Source organism: Nelumbo lutea, chromosome 5 (assembly GCF_056320005.1).
Source record: "Nelumbo lutea isolate HS-2025 chromosome 5, American lotus-T2T, whole genome shotgun sequence".
In the NCBI taxonomy this organism is placed as follows: domain Eukaryota; kingdom Viridiplantae; phylum Streptophyta; class Magnoliopsida; order Proteales; family Nelumbonaceae; genus Nelumbo; species Nelumbo lutea.
The window spans coordinates 64437138-64458535 of record NC_142688.1 but is presented as its reverse complement, the minus strand read 5'-3'; the positions used below and the strand labels follow the sequence as shown (position 1 = coordinate 64458535).

The following is a 21398-nucleotide window of genomic DNA, read 5'->3' as shown; positions in this document are numbered from 1 at the left end:
TTGGGGTTTCACCAAACCAAGGCTCAATCATGATTCATTCGAATGATCCAAATTGATAGATTGCTGAATTCTGAGATTGACATTTACTGCTTACTCTTCTAACCTGAATTGAAGGCAATTGGACCAATGATTTAGATAGATTTTAATTTAGGATTTCTTAGCTTTCATTAGAGTTTTGATTTATTTGTTGATCAGATAAGAAATGTTCAATTTGGTATTGGTAATTGTTTCCTAAATCCTCGTGGGAACGATACTTCACTCACTACTTTATTACTTGAACGGCTAGTGCACTTGCTAGTGTCACAATGAGCCACACATCAAGTTTTTGGCGCCGTTGCCGGGGATTTAGAGAAACAATATTAGGAAACATTGAGCATTCTTAATCTGATCTCATTCAGCATTGCATTCATAGTTGGGTTAATTTGCTAACTTTTTCATTTCAGCTTGGACTGCAACTGCTGTACTACTGTAGTTATGTTTCTTCTTTCTTAAGTAGATTACTTTCTTTTTTTTGGTTTCAGTTTCATTTTAATAAAGGCATATTTGATTTCTATTCAATCTTGATGTTGTTCCCTTCAAAAAGAAAAAAAAAAAAAAAATTCACACAAACATGAGTGTTGCAGATCTGAGTTGCATTCGGCACTCAGATCAGCAGATTTCAGATCTGCAGCACTCAGCCGAAAAGAGTTGCTTGTGTTTCAGATTTTATTATTCTTTTCTTTCATTACAAAAAGAAAAAAAAAAAAAAAAAAAAAAACACAAATGAAAAAAAAAAAAGGGGAGATCTTTTGAACAACCAGAGGAGCAATTGAGAATTCGGATCAGAACTCAGATCTGAGTTCAGATCTGAATTCTGCTATTGCAGATCTGCAACAGTTCAGATCTGAGTTCCTCTGAACTCAGACCTGAACTGATGAAATTTTGAGGGGAATTGGGTGTCATTACCACCCCAATTCACCCTAGGGCACTTCTGCTATTCCCCAAAAACAATTTGGTAGCAATAACTGAAGGTAAGGCAATTGAGAATTCAGATCCAAACTCAGACTTGAGTTCAGATCTGAATTCTGCTGTTACAGATCTGCTCAGTTCAGATCTGAATTCCTCTGAACTCAGATCTGAACCGATGCAAGTTTGAGGTGAATTGGGTGCCATCACTACCCCAATCCACCCTAGGATACATCCAACCTGCCTCAAGGGTGAATGGATAGCAGGGAATGAGAGAAATTCAAATCTGAAATGCAGTTGATATGATGTGAGGACTGAACTGATACAGAGCATACTATGAATTCTGGGTGGACTGAATTCTTGGCTTTACCCACTTGTAACCGAGCTACATTAGCTAAGGAGGTGTATGTTTGGATTGAATAATTGTTATGCCTCAGATATTTAAGAAAAATTAGCACTTTTCAAGTATTTCTTTTAGCATTCAGATCTGTAGCAGGGCTGCTATAGTGCAACAGTTAGCAAACCTGATTTCAGATTTCTACAAAAGTTGTATGGGCCGAATAGCTTGCAATACCAAACATTGCAGACCCAATTTTTAGGTCTTAGCAAGTGTTTGATATGCATCAGCTATACAGGTTTGAGCTTCAATTGTAGAGTTTTTAACCCAAGCCTAACTCAGGACTGGTTTTAGTTTATTTCAGATCCTTTTAAATTTTTTTTTTTTTTAGATCAGATCTGATTTCAGCCCTAAAGCATCACAGAATTGATTCCAACCTTAATGGATGTATATTGTAGTGTATACCAATGAGTGTGTATGAGATATCCAGCTCGGATCTGAATTATTATTTATTAATTTCTCTAGACTAACAATACCAAAGACTTGTAGATCTGAACTCAGATCTAAATTGGGTCTGAATTCAGATGTTGCAATCGATGGATGTAGATAAAGGAACCTTGAATAAGATGATTGGTTTAAATCTGCTTTTAGTATAATCGGCTTCATTTATTCATGATAGGATGTAGGTTTTGTATTCCAATACTTCACTTTACATTTTCAGTGTGATAGGATTAGTTATTTATTTTCTTTTGTGAATATTGGCATTTTTTATTGCTTTGACTTTAACAGTTTATGACAAGCAGACCTGAACTGGAAGAGATCCTTTACGACCCAGAGATTGAACGGACTCTCCGTGTCCGTTTGAGAGCTGCTAAGCAAGTCAGACAAGAAGCACAAGAAATGGCTGAACAAAGAACTATGATGGATTATGCCAAGCCTACCCTCACCGGGACTGTCTCCAGCATTATCAGGCCAACTATTGCTGCCAATAACTTTGAAATTAAACCGGCCATAATCCAAATGATACAAAATACGGTTCAGTTTTGTGGTATGGCCCATGAGGATCCGAATGCCCATATTGCTAACTTCTTGGAAATCTGTGACACCTTCAAACACAATGGGGTAAGTGATGATGCCATCCGGCTGAGGTTATTCCCATTTTCTTTGAAGGATAAAGCCAAAGCTTGGTTGAACTCATTACCGGCAGGATCTATAGCCACATGGGACGAAATGGCTAGCCGTTTTCTCTCTAAATATTTTCCCCCTTCTAAAACTGCTAAAATGAGGAATGACATCACTACTTTTTTCCAGCAAGAGGGGGAATCTTTATATGAGTCATGGGAACGATACAAGGAGCTGTTAAGGAGAGTTCCTCACCATGGCCTCCCCATTTGGCTGCAAGTGCAGACTTTCTATAATGGTCTTACTGACTCAAATAAGACCATATTAGATGCTGCAGCCGGAGGATCCATAAATAATAAAACTCCTGAGGTTGCCCATGCACTTATTGAGGAAATGGCAGCCAACAATTATCAATGGCATTCGGAAAGGACTCAAACTAGGAAGCAGCAAGGCTTGCATAATGTTGACACTTATACAGCACTAGCTGCACAAATAGGAGCACTCAGTAAAAAAATAGATGAAATGCAGATAGCTGCCATGCATGTGCAGCCTCTTAATTGTGAATTGTGTGGGGGAGGCCACATCAGTACAGACTGCCAAGTTGGCAATCAGTTCAGACCATCTACTGAACAAGTTGACTATGTCAGCAATTCGTCAAGACAGCAGGGTTACCAGAGTCACCATACTTTTCATCCAGGATGGAGGGGACATTCAAACCAGTCCTGGCCAAATCAGCATATTTCCAAGCCGTTCCACCAGACTTATCATCAGCCTGAACCGAAATCCAATTTGGAGGAACTGATGACAAAATTTATAGCAGGTGCAGAAACTAGGTTCCAGAACCAGGAAGCCTCAATCAAAAACCTGGAAAACCAAGTGGGGCAATTGGCACAATTAATCTCTTCCAGACTGCCGGGAACTCTTCCAAGCAACACTGAAGTGAATCCACGAGAGCAGGTGCAAGCTATTACCTTAAGAAGTGGAAAAGAGTTGCCTGAGGTAGAAAAGAAGAATTGGGCTGAACCCAAGGCAGAAACAAGCCTTGGAACCAGACAACAGAAGACGGAACAACCAGAAGCACAACAAGGGATGCACCAACAACCACAAGTTCCATTCCCTAACAGGCTGAAGCAACAAAAATTGGAGAAGGAATTTGGTAAGTTTCTTGAAATATTTAAAAGTTTACATATTAATATTCCTTTTGCTGATGCTTTAGCCCAGATGCCACACTATGCAAGGTTTTTGAAGGAATTATTGGCAAACAAAAGGAAACTGGGAGATGTGGCTACAGTTGCATTAAATGAGGAATGTTCTGCTATCCTTCTGAACAAGCTGCCTCAGAAACTCAAAGATCCAGGGAGTTTCACTATTCCTTGTACCATTGGCAGTTTAAAAATTGAAAAAGCTTTATGTGACCTGGGAGCTAGCATCAATTTAATGCCATATTCTATCTTCAAGAAATTGGGGTTGAATGAACCCCAACCCACTAGAGTGGCATTACAATTGGCTGATAGATCCATTAGACATCCTAGGGGGATCATAGAAGATGTGTTAGTTAAAGTTGACAAATTCATTTTTCCAGTTGATTTCATTGTGTTAGACATGCAAGAAGATGTGGAGGTCCCGCTTATCCTAGGGAGACCTTTCCTGGCTACCGGGAAAGCAATGATTGATGTCCAACAAGGACAACTCAGCCTTAGGATACAAGATGAGGAGATAATTTTTAAAATGTCTGATGCTATGAAACATGCACCCTCTAGTGATGATTCTTGTTTTATGATTGATGCCATTGAATTGACAATTGATGAATGCTTCCAGGTAAGTAGAATAACTGATCCTCTTGAACTCTGCCTCCAACAGGGAGAACTTGAAGAAACAGAAAATGAAAAAATAAACCTCATGATAGCATACCTGAATGATAAGCCTCAATTCAAGGGAAAGGGGTTTCTTAAATTAGAGAACTTAGGCAAATTGCCCGGACCATCAGGTAAGCCATCACCCCAAGAACCCCCCACCCTTGAACTGAAGCAATTACCATCCCATTTAGAGTATGCTTTCCTTGAGGAACCATCAGATCTCCCCGTGATAATTTCCGCAGCACTGAATCCCTTACAAAGAGAAAAATTATTAAGAGTGCTGCGGGAACACAAAAATGCTATAGCTTGGAAGGTAGAAGATATCAAAGGCATTAATCCATCAATCTGCACTCACAGAATTTTGATGGAAGAGGACAGCAAGCCTTCCGTTCAGCCCCAAAGGCGCCTGAATCCCAACATGAAAGAAGTGGTAAAGGCTGAAATAATTAAGTTGTTAGATGCTGGGATCATTTATCCTATTTCTGATAGTTCTTGGGTAAGCCCTGTGCAAGTTGTGCCCAAAAAAGGGGGTACGACTGTTGTTCCAAATGAGAAAAATGAACTCATCCCTACTAGAACCATTACCGGATGGCGTGTGTGTATTGACTATAGAAAATTAAATGAAGCCACCCGGAAGGACCATTTCCCTCTCCCATTTATGGATCAAATGTTGGAGAGGCTAGCCGGGCATGAGTATTATTGTTTCTTGGATGGATATTCAGGGTATAACCAGATACCAATTGCACCAGAAGATCAAGAAAAAACCACTTTTACTTGCCCATATGGAACCTTTGCATACCGAAGGATGCCCTTTGGGTTATGCAATGCCCCAGCAACCTTTCAGCGATGTATGATGTCTATATTTTCTGATATGGTTGAAAAATTTATTGAGATCTTCATGGATGATTTTTCAATTTTTGGCTCTTCATTTGATGCATGTTTGAATAATCTGGAACAGGTGCTTACTAGATGTAAAGAAACACATCTTGTGTTGAATTGGGAGAAATGTCATTTTATGGTGCAAGAAGGCATAGTGCTTGGACACAAGATCTCTCAAAGAGGTATAGAAGTCGACAAGGCCAAGGTGGAGGCAATTGAAAAATTACCAACCCCAACATCTATTCGTTCTTTGAGAAGTTTCTTAGGACATGTCGGATTCTATAGAAGGTTTATTAAAGATTTCTCAAAAATTTCCAAGCCATTATCTACCTTGCTTCAGAAAGAAGTGCCTTTTGAATTTTCAACTGAATGTCTTCATGCTTTCAACATCTTGAAAGACAAATTGATCCATGCACCTATCATGATAGCACCAGATTGGACCCTCCCATTTGAATTGATGTGTGATGCGAGTGATTTTGCTATAGGAGCTGTTTTAGGACAAAGAATGAACAAACATTTTCAGCCAATTTACTATGCTAGCAGAACCTTGACTGGACCCCAACTCAATTACACTACCACAGAAAAGGAGCTGTTAGCAGTAATATTTGCACTTGATAAGTTTCGTTCATATCTGATATTATCCAAGGTTGTTGTCCACACAGATCACTCGGCATTAAGGCACTTGCTTACCAAGCAAAACTCAAAACCAAGACTGATCAGGTGGATCCTTTTATTGCAAGAGTTTGACATTGAGATTAGAGACCTGAAGGGTGCTGCAAACCTGGCTGCTGACCATCTCTCCCGGTTGGACACGGTAAGCTCAAAAGAGGAGATAACCAGCAACATTCGAGAAGAATTTCCGGATGAGCAGTTGTACTCAATACAGAAATACTCATATCCTTGGTATGCTGATTTTGCTAATTATCTAGCTGCACAAGTCCTTCCTCCTAACCTTTCATATCAACAGAAAAAGAAATTCTTTTCTGATGTAAAATACTATCTGTGGGAGGAACCCTTTTTGTATAAATTGTGTGCAGATCAGATCATAAGGAGATGTGTCCCCGAGGAGGAGATGGAATCGGTACTGCAATTTTGCCATGATAAAGAAGCAGGAGGTCATTATGGAGCTAGTCGCACGGCAGCCAAGGTTTTGCAATCAGGTTTTTATTGGCCCACACTCTTCAAAGATGCCCATCGGTATGTGTCCACATGTGACAAATGCCAAAGATCGGGAAACATTTCCCGACGGAATGAAATGCCCCTTTCCAATATTTTAATCTGTGAAATCTTTGATGTTTGGGGTATAGATTTCATGGGACCTTTCCCGAATTCTTTTGGGAATAAGTACATCCTCGTTGCAGTTGACTATGTATCCAAATGGGTAGAAGCCATGGCTTTACCCACAAATGACTCAAGAAGGGTAGTACACTTCCTAAAGAAGCTATTCTCCCGATTTGGCACTCCGCGAGCTATAATTAGTGATAGGGGAACTCACTTCTGCAATAGCCAATTTGAGAGGTTAATGCAGAAATATGGAATTACACATAAATTAGCTACCCCTTATCACCCTCAAACCAGTGGCCAAGTGGAGTTGGCTAACAGGGAACTCAAAAGAATTCTGGAAAAGACCGTAGCATCCACCAGAAAAGATTGGTCCATCAAATTAGATGATGCATTATGGGCATACAGAACTGCATTTAAGACACCTATTGGCATGTCCCCCTACAGATTGGTCTTTGGTAAAGCATGCCATTTACCAGTTGAATTGGAACACAAGGCCTATTGGGCTCTTAAATTCTTAAATTTTGACATTCAGGCCACAGGGGCTAAAAGGCGGTTGCAATTGAATGAATTGGATGAATTCAGACTTACCACCTATGAGAATGCCAAAGTTTATAAAGAAAGAATAAAAAACTGGCATGATAAGAACTTGCTGAGACGGGACTTTTATGTAGGCCAACAGGTATTGTTATATAATTCCCGTCTCCGCTTGTTTCCAGGTAAGCTGAGATCCAGGTGGTCTGGACCCTTTACCATTTCACAGGTTTTTCCCCATGGGGCTATAGAACTCACCCACCCAGTTCAGGGCACGTTTAAAGTAAATGGTCAGCGCCTGAAACCATATTTAATGGGCAGTACTGTACCCCCTCCATCCACTGTTTATCTAGATAACCAATAATCTCTTATGCTTGCTCATGAACAAGTTAAGGAATCTTTTTGTCATTTATCTTTTTAGAATATTAGTTAGTAAAATAAAGATCTTTTTCTCAAAATTCCAATTCTTTAAGGACTCAGTTCATCATTTTCTTTTCTTCAGTTTGCTCTAGCAAGTGTGACTCCCTAACACTACGAACATTGAGGACAATGTTCATCTCAAGTGTGGGGGAGTGAGCCCGAGGCTAGGGTATGGGGGTTGAAACCATGCACCTCATGCACCCCAACACACATATGCAAGCAATGACATCACAAAAAAAAAAAAAAAAAAAAAAAAAAAAAAAAAAAAGACTGGAACCCCTCAAGTTCATTACTATTTATTTGATGATTTTTTTAAGAAGGAATTCAATGAGTTGAGGGAGACTGATGTACTTGTTAAGTTTTTATTCTTGTGAATGACCCAATTTGATTTATGCAGGAGAAAAGGGGAGATGAATATGCCTTTCAGCATGACTAGCCCTAACTTCCTTCATGTGTATGGAAGCCCTTGATTTCATTGTTAATGGTCAAGAGAGCTAGTGCACATCTGAAGTGCTAATTCTTGAGGTTCAATAATTGCAAAGAAGGACAAAAGCCCAAATTGACTCCGCTATTCTGAGCTGAATAGTAAAACTAGCAGCTTAGAACATGAGTCCTATTTACCTACCTCAAACAAGTGACCAGTGTGAGATGGAGCATAAGATGCACTCACACCAAAAAAAAAAAAAAAAAAAAAAAAAAAAAAAAAAAGTGTGAGATGGAGCATAAAATGCACTCACACCGAAAAGAAAAAAAAAAAAAAAAAAAAAAAAAAAAAAAAAAGGTGAGATGGAGCATAAAATGCACTCACCCTTAGAAATAAGTAATTGTGGTGACAACCGAGGTTCAAAGGGGCACTCTAAAGTTGAACTCTCATAGAGATTTAGTTATAGATGTGAAACTTAGTGAAATTTGATTATTAACCTTGACAATTAAGAAGCTGATTTATATATGAATTAGGAGTGAAGGCTAGACTATGATGAAATTCATATTCTCCTTTCCTCGGATCTGATACATATCTTAAATGGTAATTTACAAGAATAAGAGTTGAGCACTTACAAAAGTTCCCCGACTACTCAATGCATTTCTATCTTAAAAAGTTCACCAGGTAAATGGTGAGAACAGAAGGGGGGAATGTTAAGTTTATGGCTGATGTCTTTGCTTGAGGACAAGCAAAAGCTTAAGTGTGGGGGTATTTGATGAACTTACAATTTATCTATAATTTTTGAGGACTTTAGCATGGATTTTTATGCCGGTTTTATTAATTTTTGCCTTAATTTAGCTTAATGCTAAGAATAAGTTCAGGGATAATCAATCCAAGAAAAGGAAGGAAAAAGGCAAGAAAAGAAGGTTCAAAAAGACCAATTTCAGTCCAGCCCGGTCATGGAAGCAAGAGAGAGCACTTCGGCCCAAAAAGAGCAAGTGAATTCCTTGAGAAAACCCAAGAAAATAAAGCCTAGCTATGAGGAGAATTCGGCCCAGCAAGGAAGGCCCATTTTTAGCCCAAAAAACAGCCTAGAGTGTAGCCCACATGAGCTCAAAAGCAAGCTAAGTTGTAGCCCAAATAGCAGCCCAAAGGGAGCTAGGGGCGGCAACTTCTAGGAGTTTCTTGAAGAGAAGGAGGGAGCACTCTAGAAGGTTCATGAGGGGTGTAATACACCCCATTCTAGAGGCTTCAAGAAGGGGCAAGAGCCCCCTTGAAAAACTATATAAGGAGGCCTCTAGGAGGGGAGAAAGTTGTTCAATTGCTTGAGAGGAAGGCTCTCCCACTCTTAGAGGTTTGGCCACCTTGAGAGAAGAGAAGAGAAGAAGGCTAGGCGCAAGGAAGAAGAAGAAGAAGGGCTGAAGGAAGTTCAAGACAAGCAAGCTAGAAGAAGAAGGTGAGTTCGAATTGAGAGTTTGTGATTCAAAGATCTTCTGTAATAAATCATTTGTAGTTTCATTCTCTTTTGATTTGAATTCAGTTTCTTAGTTATATGTTCTTTCTTCTTTCTCCTTGTTTCCATTTTTCCTTGATGTATTTCATCTTGTAAAATTTCAGTTCAGCAATCTAATTCTTTTTGATTCATTCAAATGGTCATGCATTGTATTTGAAGTTTCTTGAATAAGGGTGTGATTGTAGATTAATTCGGCCAACTAACCTTCAAAACTCAGATCTGAATTCTCAGATCTGAGATTGCAAGATCTGAATTGCTTGAAAGAGAATTCAGATCTGCAATTTTCAGATTGGGCGAATTAATCTACAGCTTGGAATTCCTAGAGTGCTTGAGAGAGACTCTAGGAATTCAGATCTACTATTCAAGAACTGAATTGAGTGCAAAGTTAGAGATAACTTGCACAATTCAGTTGGTGATCAATTCAGATTTGAATTGATGCCTTAGAAGTGTTTGAAGAAATGCATGCATGAGGATTAGATTCTTGCTAGAGATAGAAGAACCGTCACTCATGCATAGGATGAACATGCACTTGAGAGAGGCTGTTCATGACCTTGGGGTTTCACCAAACCAAGGCTCAATCATGATTCATTCGAATGATCCAAATTGATAGATTGCTGAATTCTGAGATTGACATTTACTGCTTACTCTTCTAACCTGAATTGAAGGCAATTGGACCAATGATTTAGATAGATTTTAATTTAGGATTTCTTAGCTTTCATTAGAGTTTTGATTTATTTGTTGATCAGATAAGAAATGTTCAATTTGGTATTGGTAATTGTTTCCTAAATCCTCGTGGGAACGATACTTCACTCACTACTTTATTACTTGAACGGCTAGTGCACTTGCTAGTGTCACAATGAGCCACACATCAGTGTGGAAGCAAAACATTGATCTACACATCAGCCACATGGGTTCAGCCTCGCCTTTGTTACAAGGCCTGGCTGAATACAGTGTTATGGATAGTGCACCCCCTGAAACCCATCTTATGGGCTCTATGGGCCCAACACTTACCCTTGTGGTCCCTGGGCCAAGCCACCTTGTAACACCTAGGGACTGTGGGCAAATGCAAGATTAGCCCATCAGGCATTATCCTCAATGATCTTACACTTAACTTCTCAGCCCATAATGATCATACACTGCCCAACAAGAGAGGACCTCTCCCTTGGCTACAAGGAACGGTGTTGCACTCTCTGCTTATATGGATCCCGGGAATTAAAACCTTTTGCAAATCATTTCGAAACCATAATATATATACTTTTATATCTCATATAAAATATATTTTGCAAAACAAATCTCAACGATTGAAATCAGCTGCCGGCAGTCTTAGCTTGCATTAGTGAGAGTGCATTCCCGATCATTACCTTTGTCCGACAAAGGGGCTGATTCTATCACTTTGATCACCCACTCAAAGGAATTCTCAAATTGTCGAAACATACCCACGTTTTGACTCCCGCTAAGGATCTCACTGATTGATACATCAAAGACAGCCCAATCCGACACCTAGTGTAGTATCATAATCGAGTCTAGGGGTCGGGTGTAACTTTCCAGTTTTGCCCATCAATCTCCAAGGTCCAGGGCAATACTGGAAATCTGGTCCAGTTCATAGATTCAATTAATCCTACACTATATGTGCCTAGGGTCTCACCCTAGCAGCTGAGACAGGCCACCCCAACCGACTTGGTGGCACCACCATGTCAGCCTTGTCAGGATAGGTCTCCCCAGATCGAGCCACTGGTTGTGAACGTTTAAACTAACACGAGTCTCAATAAGTGTCCAGTTTAAGGGTATTACACAGAAACATACCAAGGGAACATGAATCAAATATGCACTTTTATTCATTTACAATAAACTCATAAAGTATATCATTCTAATTGAAGCTAAGGGCATACAAAATTGTCTAACATCCTCCTCTTTTACACACCGTTTAACTGTGGTGTAGCAGGAGGGACTAATTGTGATACTATCCCATTGTCTTTTTAAGTAGTCTTTGAATTCATCAAAGAGATACTCACCACCTCGATCTGATTGAACGGATTTAATTTCTCTCCCTAACTGTTTCTCGACTTCTTGTCTGAACTCCTTGAACTTTTCAAAGGATTCAGACTTATGTCTCATGAGGTACACGTAACCATACCGAGAATAATCATCAGTAAAGGTTATGAAATAAACATTCTGATTACATGTCCTAACATTCAGGGGACCACATATGTTGGCATGTATCAGGTCAAGTGTGCCTGTAGATCTTTCAAGCTTACCGTTAAATGGTCACTTCATCATCTTACCCTGAAGGTAAAGTTCATAGGTTGGAAGACCTTCTACGGTTAGAAAATCCAAAGGACCATCCTTTACCAACCTTGTGATTTGATCTATGTTAATGTGGCCAAGTCAGTAATGCCAGAGGCATGTGGGACTAATTGTATCATAGTTTCTTTTCTTGGGGATTATTTTGGATGTAGTTTCGATAATGTTGGTTTCTAGAGAGGAATGGAGAACATAGAGACCAGTCTCAAGTTCCCTATATGCTAGGAATTTGTTATTCCATTTAATAGAAATCACATTACTAAACAAAGTAGAATAACCATCCATGCACAATTTGGAGACATAAATCAAATTTCTTCTTAAATTAGGTACGAAAAGACAATCTTTCAGTACAATAATTCATTCTCTAAAAACTAATTCTATAGTGCCTATGGCCGTAGCTACAATAATTGGAGATGTTTCCATGTAAAGTGTCACTTCTCCATCACTCAGTCTTCTACTTATCTTCAACCCCTACAGTGGTTTACACGCATGAGTTGAAGCCCTAGAGTCAATACACCAAGAAGAAGAGGTGACCAATAGATTGGTCTCTATGATGAAAGAATCGAACGTGCCTTGTTTCTTAGTCTCAATGTTTTGAGGACAATTCCTCATCCAGTGATCGGTTTTCTTGCAGAAGTGACAAGCATCTGATGCCTTATCATTCTTTTGCTTTTTTGCTTTTGCTACCCTTCTTTTGAGCCTTCCTTTTAGTCTTCCGCTTTTTCTTGCCCGATTTGCCACCTTCAACAAGCGTGGCTATCAGCTTATCCTTCTTAATTAGTTCTTCAGCCCTCTGCAACATAATGTTGTGTTCCTGAAAACTAATGTTTAGGTTATTCCTGTTGTAGTTCATGATAAATTGAATGAAGGACGGAGGTATGAAATTGAGGACAACATCAATTTTGGTGTCATGATCTAACCCTGACCCGAGAGCCTCTAGTTCATTGATATAATCCATCATCTTTAGACAATGGTCATGAACCTGTTGGTTCTCGGTCATCTGTGCGGTCATAAACAATTTTAAGACCTTTTGTCAAGTAGAGCAGTTCTGCTCTTCATACATAGTCTTTTAGTCTATCCAATATATCTTTGGACACTTCGATCTTATCGAATTGTTGCTGTATCGGATTGTTTAAAGAGGCTATAATATAACACCAGGCAAGAGAATTTTTCTCTTTCTATTCTTACTCTCTTATTTGGGCCTCAGAAGCCCTGTCACCTAGACAATCCACATCCGGGTTCTTAGAAATTTTGTCCAATTTCTCGAACGTCAGAACCAGCATAAGGTTTTGGAATAAATCAGCATAATTATGGCCCTTGAGTTTGTTATTATCCAACAATTTAGTGAAGTTTCCATTTGCCATTTCTAGTAAAGTCAAGGAAGATTTATAAGTCCACAACCTAAATTGATTCATGTCATCACATAGAAAGGGCTTTTAATCTATGTTCCATTTCAATTTTGGGCATCTCTAAAATTCCCTCCAATCTTAGTGATAGAGATAGTTATGTCTCTGGAAATGTAGGACATCACATGGGTGAAAGGATAGGAAATCCATTATATGGACGTTCAAGATTGCGGAATAAAGGGGGCGAATTTCAAAAAATTTTTCTTTCCCTTCAATTGGGAATCGAATTCCCTATTTAGAAACTCATATTTTCAAGGATCATTCTTGAACCATAAACTGAACCAGATCTGAACCAAAAGGAGGAGAGAGAGATAATACATGATACAGAGAAATAGTATCTCTCAATTAAGGTGTTCACGCCCAAGGTAGGAACCAAAATCTGCTCCCACTGAAGATGGAGCAGTGCAAGGTGGAGCAGAATCAACAGTGTCCTTCCTAAGAACTTGATTCTTCCCAAGAATCACCTGGATGGCTTGTGAATACAACTCCAACCAATCTTTTCTTCAAAAGATTGGAATCAAGATCCAATCTTGATTTCTCCCAAACAATAGAGATTGAACTGCTATAGGCGGCGGCTGCAGAAAGGGGGCGGCTAGAAAGAATTTGCAGGGTGCAGAATTCTCTCCTCTGTGATCTCAGCTCTGAAGACAAGACTTGAGTCTGTTGGATGTCTAAAGGCTGCCGCCCCCTCCTCCTTTCATAGACTTAAAGGGATCAGCTCCTAATCCCATTAGAAGTTGCTAACCCAAACCATATCTGGATTAGAAGTCCCTTTAAGATAAGGGGTAATCCTTATCTTATCTATAGATTAGATCAGCCAGCTTCTAATCTAATTAGGAAGTTTCCAAATCTAAATCTCATTTAGATCTTGGACTCTCTGAGTGGATAGGGTGTGGGCTCAATCCTATCAGCTGATCTTATCTCAGAATTCGCCCCTTAATGACTAATCAAATTAGCCTAGTTCGAAATGGGCTTAAGACCCATTTAGGGTTATGTATTCATTAAGCCTTCCAAACTGCTGCCCAGTTGGGCTTCCTTGTATGGCATGGGACCCAAACATTGATCTACACATTAGCCACATGGGTTCAGCCCTGCCTTTGTTACAAGGCCTAGCCGAATACACTGTTCTGGACAGTGCACCCCCTGAAACCCATCAGATGGGCTCTATGGGCCCAACACTTACCCTAAGTGGTCCCTGGGCCAAGCCACCTTGTAACACCCAGGGACTGTGGACAGATGCAAGATTAGCCCATCAGGTATTATCCTCAATGGCCTTACACTTAACCTCTCAGCCCATATTGATCATACACTGCCTAACAAGAGAGGACCTCTCCCTCGGCTGCAAGGAACAGTGTTGCACTCTCTCAAGTATGGATCCCAGGAATTAAAACCTATTTGCAAACATTTCGAAACCATAATATATATACTTGTATATCTAATATGAAATATATTTTGCAAAACAAATCTCAACGATTGAAATCGGCTGCCGGCAGTCTTGGTTTCCATCAGTGAGAGTGCATCCCCGATCATTACCTTTGTCCGACAAAGGAGCTGATCCTGTCACTATGATCACCCACTCAGATGAATTCTCAAACTGTCCCAACATACGCAGGTTTTGACCCCTGCTAAGGATTTCACTGATTGGTACATCAAAGACAGCCCAATCAGGCACCTAGTGCAGTATCATAATCGAGTCTACGGGTCAAGTGTAACTTTCTAATTTTGGCCATCAATCTCCAAGGTCCAGGGCAATACTGGAATTCTGGTCCAGTTCAAAGATTCAATTAATCCCACATTGTGTGTGCCTAGGATCTCATCCTGGTAGCTGAGACAAGCCACCCCAACTGACTTGGTGGCTCCACAGTGTCAGCCTTGTCAGGATAGGTCTCCCCAGACCGACCCACTGGCTGTGAACATTCTAAACTAACACCAGTCTCATTAAGTGTCCAGTTTAAGGGTATTACACAGAAACATACCAAGGGAACATGAATGAAATATGCACTTTTATTCATTGACAATAAATTCATAAAGTACATCATTTTGATTGAAGCTAAGGGCATACAAAACTGTCTAACAATGGGGTGCATGGAGCCAACTATTTCAGTTGCAAAACCCCACCACCTTCTGTGAATGATCTCATCCATTCATCTTATGAGCTTTCCCTTTGTCCTCTGTGAGACAAGGTGCATAGCCATTTAAGGTTAAACCTTTCTGTCCAGTAAGTGCTCTCCCATCATGTTCGTGAATGCCAAGGTACCATGAGAGAGTCTTCCATTTTAGGATAGGCCCCTCCCACTTCCGTCTATGACGCCCCTATCATCTCATGAAACAATCCAGCCAACTGCATTAGCAGATGGATAGCCCAAGTTTATGGTGCATCTCTGATGGATCATTGTGACACTAGCAAGTGCACTAGCTGCTCAAGTAATAAAGAGATGAGTAGAGTATCATTCCCATGAGGATTTAGGTAGCAACTACTAATACTAAACCAGCCAGCTCTTATCTGATTAACCGAATACTATAGTTTATTCAAATATGAAATTCTAAACTATAAACTACCTAATAGGCATTGGCTCAAACACCTTGCATTCAAGTTGAGAGAATAGTCTAAAATTACTAATTCATTATTCAACAATCAGCCCTCTTAAATCATTCGAATAGAGTATGATTCAGCCTTGGTTTGGTGAAATCCCAAGGCAATGAGTAGCCTCTTTCAAGTGCTTGTTCATCCTATGCATGAATGATGATTCTTATATCTCTATAAATAATCTAACCATTCATGCATGCATTAGATCAAACACTTCAAGGGCATCAATTCAGATTGAATTGATCACCAACTGAATTGTGCAAGTTGTCTCCAACCTTGCATTCAATTCAGTTCTTGAGTAGCAGATCCGAATTTCTAGAGTCTTTCTCAAGCACTCTAGAAATTCCAAGAGGTTAGAATAGATCGGCCAAACTGAATAATGAATGTTTGAATTCTTTCTCAAGCGATTCAATCATTACAAATCTTAGATCTGAAATTTCATATATGGATTTGTAAGAGAACAATTCAGCCCATCAGTTCTACAATCAATTCTCTAATTCAAGAAACATCAAATGTTGTATCTAATCCATTTGAATGATTCAAGAAAACTTAATTACATAATCTGAATTTACAACATTCAATCTCCATTACAGCAAGAAAGAAAGAAAGAAAGGAAGAGAAACAATATGATCTAAAGCTGAATTCAAATTCAAAGAAAACAAAAACTGAGTAAGAATGTAACCTAGATCTCTCAATCAAGCTTCCCCTCCTTCGAACTCACCTTCTTCTCTCTTGGAATGCTTGAATCTTCTCAGCCCCTTCTCTCTTGCGCCTAGCTATCTCTCTTCTCCTCTCCTTGAATTTTGAACCCAAGAGACCAAGGAGTCTTGAACTTAGGCAAATGAACACCTTCCCCCCTTCAAGAGACCTCCTTTTATAGACTTTCAAGGAGTCTAGAGGCCTCTCTTGAAGCTTCTAGAATTGGTTTCCCTTCTCTCCTCTTGAACATTCTAGAGTGCTGTCCCCCTTTCTTCTCTTGAAGCTTCTAGAAGTTACTACCCCTAGCTCCCTCTGGGCTGCACTTTGGGCTGTAACTTAGTTGAATTTTGAGCTATTTTGGGCTGCAATCTAGGCTATTCATGAGCTGAAATGGGCCTCCTCTTTGCTGACTCAAATTTAGTTTTCTTGCTAGGCTCTCTTTGGGTTCTCCGAAAGAGTGTAGCATGGGCTACATGGGTCGAGTGATCCTCTATTGCTCTCTTGGCTGGGTTGGGCTAAATTAATTTAATCTTGGCTCTCTTTTTTTTTTCTTGTTTTATGCCTTATTTTTCTTGAATTGGTTTCCCTGAAATATTTCCTGAAATTAAGCTAAAAATGGGGTGAAACTCAAACAAACCATCATAAAAGCATGCATAAAACTTCATAAATTGTAGGTAAACCATGTACTCATCAAATACCCCCACACTTAAGCTTTTGATTGTCCTCAAGAAAAGACATCAGCCATAAACTGATCATCCCCCCCTTTTATTCTCGCCATTTATCAGACGAATTTGTAGGAGGTAATTGCTTTGAGTAGTCGGGAAACTGTTGTGAGTATTCAACTTCTATTCATATAAACTACCATTTAACACATGCATAAGAGCCAAGGAAAGAGAGAATATGAGATTCTTCAAACTCCAGTTTTTACTCCCATTCAATATGTAGATCAACTCCTTGATTGTGAAAACTAACCATTACTTTGGACTAGGTTCGAATCTGTAACTGTACCTTCATTGAGAGTTCAACTACATTTTGTCCCTTTGAACCTCAGCCATCACCAATTTTTCTTTTTCTTTCCTCAATTGTTTTCTAGGTGTGAGTGCATTTTATACTCCATCTCACACTGGTCACAAGCTTGAGGTAGATAACAAGACTCATATTCCAAGCTGCTAGTTTTACTATTCATCTTGGAATAGCGGAGTCAATTGGGCTTTGTCTTTTTTGCATTTGTTGAGTCTCATGTATCAGCAGGTCAGAAGTGAACTAGCTCGATTGACCATTAATGATGAAATCAAGTGCTTTCATACATATGAAGGTAGTTAGGGCTAGTCATGATGAAAGACATATTCAGCCCCCTTAACCTCATGCATGTGCTAAGTTGGATTATTCTCAAGAATAAAAACTGATACAAATGTTATTCTCCCTCAACTCTTTATATTCCCTCTTTAAATTCACCTAATAAACAACAATGAACTTGGGGGATTTTAGTCTAATTGGTCATGTTATTGCCTGCATGTGTGATTGAGGTGCATGGTTCCAGCCCCACACCCTGGCCTCAGCCTAACTCCCCCACACTTAAAATTGTTAGACAGTTTTGCATGCCCTTAGCTTCAATCAAAATTGATGTACTTTATGAGTTTATTGTAAATGAATAACAGTGCATATTTGATTCATGTTCCCTTGGTATGTTTCTGTGTATTACCCTTAAACTGGACACTTATTGAGACTAGTGTTAGTTTAGAATGTTCACAGCCAGTGGGTCGGTCTGGGGAGACCTATCCTGACAAGGCTGACAGTGTGGTGCCACCAAGTCGGTTGGGGTGGCTTGTCTCAGCTACCGGGGTGAGACCCTAGGCACATACAGTGTGGGATTAATTGAATCTTTGAACTAGACCAGATTTCCAGTATTGCCCTGGACCTTGGAGATTGATGGGAAAAACTGGAAAGTTACACCCGACCCCTAGACTCGATTATGATACTGCACTAGGTGTCGTATCGGGCTGTCTTTGATGTACCAATCAGTGAGATCCTTAGCGGGGGTCAAAACCTATGTATGTTGGGACAGTCCGAGAATTCATTTGAGTGGGTGATCATAGTGACAGGATCAACCCCTTTGTCGGACAAAGGTAATGATCGGGGATGCACTCTCACTGTTGGAAACCAAGACTGCCGGCAGCCGATTTCAACCGTTGAAATTTGTTTTTGCAAAATATATTTTATATGAGATATAAAAGTATATACATTATAGTTTCTAAAATGTTTGCAAAATGTTTTAATTCCCGGGATCCATATAAGTGGAGAGTGCAACACTGTTCCTTGCAGCCGAGGGAGAGGTCCTCTCTTGTCGGGCAGTGTAAGATCATTATGGGCTGAGAGGTTAAGTGTAAGACCATTGAGGATAATACCTAATGGGCTAATCTTGCATCTGCCCACAGTCCTTGGGTGTTACAAGGTGGCTTGGCCCAGGGACCACTTAGGGTAAGTGTTGGGCCCATAGAGCCCATTTGATGGGTTTCAGGGGGTGCGCTGTCTTTAACAGTGTATTTGACCAGGCCTTGTAACAAAGGCTGGGCCGAACCCATGTGGCTGATGTGTAGATCAATGCTTGGGTCCCACGCCATACAAGGAAGCCAAACTAGGCAGCAGTTAGGAAGGTTAAGTGAGCACATAAGCTTAATGGGCCTAAAGCCCATTTCGAACTGGGCTATTAATTTAGTTAATTAAAGGGGCGAATTCTGAGATGGATTAGCAGTTGGGATAGGGTCTTAATCCTATCCACTCAGAGAGTCCAGATCTGAATGTGATTCAGATCTAGAAACCTCCTAATAAGATTAGGATAATGCTAATCTAATCTGCAGATAAGATAAGGGTTTATCCTTATCATTAGAAGAGAAGGCTGATCCAAATATGATTTGGATAAGCACCTCCTAATGGGATTAGGAGCTGATCTTTTCAAGTTAACAAAAGAAGGAGGGGGGCGGCAGCCTTGAGAGAGACGAAGAAACACATAAGATCCTCTTTAGTGCTGAAATCAAGATGAGACAATTCTGCACCCTGCGAATACTCTCTTGCCGCCTCCCTGCTCTTGCCGCCCTGTTTGCCAGTTCGATCTCCAGCTGTGGGAGAAGTCAAGATTGGATCTTGACATCATTTCTTTGAGAAAGGATTGAAAAGGAAGCTGTGCTCACGTTCCATCCTGCTGTTTCTTGGGAAGGACAGAGTTCTTGGGGAAGAACACTACTAATTCTACTCCATCCTACACTGCGCCATCTTCAGTGGGAGCAGTCTTTGGATCCTTCCTTGGGCGTGAACACCTTCGTTGGGAGATATTGCTTCTCCGTATCAAGTATCATTCTCTCCCATTCCTTTTGGTTCAGATCTGGTTCAGTTTAAGGTTCAAGATTTATCCTTGAAAATATGATTTTCTAAATAGGGAATGTGATTCCCAGTTGAAGGGAGAGAAAAAAATTTTTAAACTCGCCCCTTATTCTGCAATCTTTGGGCGTCCATGTGATGGATCTCTCAACCCTTCAAAAATGAATATTGTCCCCAGTGTTCCTAGTGTTAGGGAGTAATAATAAATCCAACAAGAGCAATACCAAGTGAAGAGAGTGGTGAAGTGGACTTCCTGAAGATTAAATTATGCAATGGTTTTTTTAGTAGGAAGCCTTTTCTGATAGAAATCACTCCAAACTAGAAGGAGAGATTAGAAGATTTATTATTCTAACTAACATCCTAAAAATAATCAAAAACAAGGAAATGCTATAATAGTATGCAAGTCGGATAGATTATTATCATGTTGGAGGGTCACTGGTTATCTAGATAGAGAGTGGACGGAGGGGGCACTATGCCGCCCATCAAATATGGTTTTAGGCACTGACCATTTACCTAAAATGTGCCTTGAACCGGGTGGGTGACTTCTACGGCCCCATGGGAAAAAACCTGTGTAATTATGAAAGGTCCAGACCACCTGGATCTCAGCTTGCCTAGGTGAAGGAATGAGAGATCCATCATATGGATGGCCGAACTCTATAGGAAGGTTGGGCGAAATTTCAAAAATTTCCTCTCCCTTCATATGGGAATCACATTCCCTGTTTTAGAAAATCTGCATTTTCAAAGATCAATCTTGAACCCTAAATCGAACCAAATCTGAAACCAGAAGCAAGAGAGAGATATACCTGATACGGAGAAACAATATCTCCCAACAAAGGTGTACACACCCAAAGAAAGACTCCAAAGACCGTTCCCACTAAAGATGACACAGTGAATGTTGGAGCAGAATCAATAGTGTTCGTCCCATGAACCGAACCCTTCACAATAATTCGCTGGAGCTTGTGAGCACAACTTCAGATCAGCCTTTCTCCAAAGGCTGATATCAAGATCCAATGTTGATCGTTCTTGCTTGAAAGAGGAGATCAAACTGGTAGTGTGGTGGCGGCGGCAAGAAGGAGGCGGCTGAGAGAAAAATAGCGTAGTGATGCTATGTTCACTCTGTAGGGTCACTGGTTATCTAGATAGAGAGTGGATGGAGGGGGCACTGTGCCACCCACCAAATATGGTTTTAGGCGCTAACCATTTACCTTCAATGTGCCTTGAACTGGGTGGGTGACTTCTACGGCCCCATGGGGAAAAACCTGTGTAATTGTGAAAGGTCCAAACCACCTGGATCTCAGCTTGCTTGGGTGAAGGAATGAGAGATCCATCATATGGATGGTTGAACCCTACAGGAAGGTTGGGCCAAATTTCAAAAATTTCCTCTCCCCTCATTTGCGAATCACATTCCCTGTTTTAGAAAATCTGCATTTTCAAGGATCAATCTTGAACCCTAAATTCAACCAAATCAGAAATTAGAAGCAGGAGAGGGATATACCTAATATAGAGAAACAATATCTCCCAACGAAGGTGTTCACACCCAAAGAAAGACTCCAAAGACCGCTCCCACTGAAGATGACATAGTGAATGTTGGAGCAAAATCAGCAGTGTTCGTCCAACGAACCGTACCCTTCACAAGAATTTGTTGGAGGCTATGAGAACAACTTCAGATCAGCCTTTCTCCAAAGGCTGATATCAAGATCCAATCTTGATCATTCCTGCTTG

General features: G+C 40.2%; 1 non-coding gene across 1 annotated transcript; it reads right to left on the bottom strand.

Moving 5' to 3' along the window:
- Nucleotides 1-2560: 2560 nt before the first annotated feature.
- LOC148852732 (small nucleolar RNA R71) lies at nucleotides 2561-2667 on the bottom strand. Its single transcript, XR_016100037.1, has one exon. It is a non-coding gene; the product is annotated as a small nucleolar RNA R71 (small nucleolar RNA).
- Nucleotides 2668-21398: the final 18731 nt, after the last annotated feature.